Raw genomic sequence first — 413 nt, 5'->3', positions numbered from 1 at the left:
TTCCTTTTTGTGTTTGAGTTTGTCCAGGAGCTCCTTGTTCATCCATGCAGGCCTCCTGGCGTTTTTGCCTGACTTCCTCTTTGTTGGGATGCATCGCTCCTGAGCTTGAAGGAGGTGATTCTTGAATATTATCCAGCTTTCTTGGGCCCCTCTTCCCTCCAGGGCTTTGTCCCATGGCACGCTACCAAGCAGATCCCTGAAGAGACCAAAGTCTGCCAAAACAGTCTTACCAGATAGGTAAGAGCTAGAGCTAGCTGCCTCACCCCTAAAAAATAAAAGCCTACATCTTTTCAGTTCTTTACAATGACACACCAGGACACAGTTTAAACTTTTTAAGAAGGCCTTTCCTTGAGGAACGGACAGAAAACTATGTAAGAGAGAAATAAGCTAACCAAGTATTTTATTCCTACTTG

Source organism: Aptenodytes forsteri, unplaced genomic scaffold (assembly GCF_000699145.1).
Source record: "Aptenodytes forsteri isolate BGI_AS27 unplaced genomic scaffold, ASM69914v1 Scaffold82, whole genome shotgun sequence".
Classification (NCBI taxonomy): Eukaryota; Metazoa; Chordata; class Aves; order Sphenisciformes; family Spheniscidae; genus Aptenodytes; species Aptenodytes forsteri.
Note: the sequence above shows the minus strand (reverse complement) of the source record.